We start from the raw sequence: 1,878 nt of genomic DNA on the forward strand, positions 1-1,878 counted from the left end.
ACAGTAATACAGGAACCAGACCTCTTTGGTTTACTTTTACATTGACGTCAGTGTCTTTTCTAGCCTCCACAGCTCGTTTTGGTAAAAGGATGTCTTCAGGGTGGAGGGGAGGGGTGGGGAAGGGAGAGGAGTGAAGACGAGCTGGAGATGTGTTTTTCTGACGTAGGTAGCCAGTGGTAGGAGGGTTGAGGGCTAGCATTAAAAGAAGGGATGCATGTCGAGCCCTAGTTGACCCAAGTGTGCAGCTCATCACCTGGACGCAGGTATGCTGGAGGCCTGACACTCTTGTCCACTCATACAGCTGCTTTCTCACCTGCGCTAGCACCTGGTTGGGAGCAGAAGCCTGGCCTTCCCCTACTTTGGGTGGCCGTTTGCACCCAGGTGCTGGTTCAAGGAGAAAGGGAAGGAGGGAGTGAAGGTGGACCAAGGGAGGTCCAGTGCCCCATGCAATGCCCTGTGGACATGGCCACCCAGTTGGGCCGTCTCTAGGCTCAGACCAGGGCTGTGTCTATTGCCGAAGGGAATAGGAGATACCAATTTGGTTCACTTTTACAGTCACAAAGGACAGCCTTAAAGACGTAGGCCCCATGGGCCATGCAGTCCTCGATGTGTGTATACACATGCAGATCAGCGTTTTCCAGGCCTACAGGTCACCACCTCTCACGTCCGGATTGAAGCACCTTGATAGCTGGCAAGGCCTTGCAGGACGCTCGCTTCTCTACATCCCTTCTAAGGTCAGAGAGCCTCCTGCGGAGATCTGACTGGGTCGTATTTGGGCTCAGATTTAATCCCAGGATTTTAGCTGTGTGGTGCGCACATCTCTCCCCACTCTTTGTTCACCCACTGTGCAGGGCACATGTTCGTGGACACAGATACACTGTGGAGGGCTTGCACAAGATGGTATCTGCGAGAGATTCGGAGAACACCAGCAGAAACTGGGGAAACTGCAAGTGTGATCATTAATGCTGAATTATTCACATCAAATTAATCACACCTACGTTTAAGACTTCTTTCTGCCTGGGAACGGAGCCAAATTTCTTTGTGTGGCCACACAACTCCCAGCAATTCCAATGTACGTCTTTCATGCTCTAAATGCTGATAGATTTCTTTCAGGTACATGGGTAGTCATTCACTTGGGTAGGGTGATGCAAGCACTTGAACAGTTGAATGTTAAAGTGTCACATAACAGCTGGTATGGAGCTTTCCCCAGTGCTATTGCCCAACAGCAATTAAACCTGCGCTCTCCTTGGATCATGGATCACCTTTCTATGATGCATCCTTAGCACAACTGGTCTGTCATCTATTATTAGACTTTTTATATACTATGTTAATACAAACCATTCATTGCAAGCCCTTAGAAGCAGATGTTGAGATTAGTCTGCATGAATAAGGCACAGATCTCACAGCACCCAAAGCATCTGATGATACCAGTGTAATTGGGTTGGCCAAGCCTTAGGAACTGCAGTAACACAATCTCTCAGGGAGTTGGGTCTTATTAGCAAGGAAGTATCATCTGGTATCACGAGAACAACCAGGCTGTACTGGCTCTGTGAAAACCAGTAGTAAAAAGGTGATTTCTGGCCCTAGGGAACATACCATCTCTACAGAAATGGAGATACACAGAAAGGGGAAACTCTTAGGTTGTTCAGCACATTGGTGGCCAAGCCCAAGTAATAAGTCCAGTTCCTTGGCCCTTGGATCACACGCTGTCTGTCATAAATAATATTAAAGTCTCAAATATTCCCAATGTCCTTGTCGTAACCAATCCAATTGTTCATGGCTGAAGGAAGACAGGATCTTATAAAAAACAGAAAAAAAGGTCCCGATAAATCACCATGTCTATACTTAGAAACGTGTTAAACCTTTCTAACTCCATTT

Source organism: Struthio camelus, chromosome 2, assembly GCF_040807025.1.
Source record: "Struthio camelus isolate bStrCam1 chromosome 2, bStrCam1.hap1, whole genome shotgun sequence".
Classification (NCBI taxonomy): domain Eukaryota; kingdom Metazoa; phylum Chordata; class Aves; order Struthioniformes; family Struthionidae; genus Struthio; species Struthio camelus.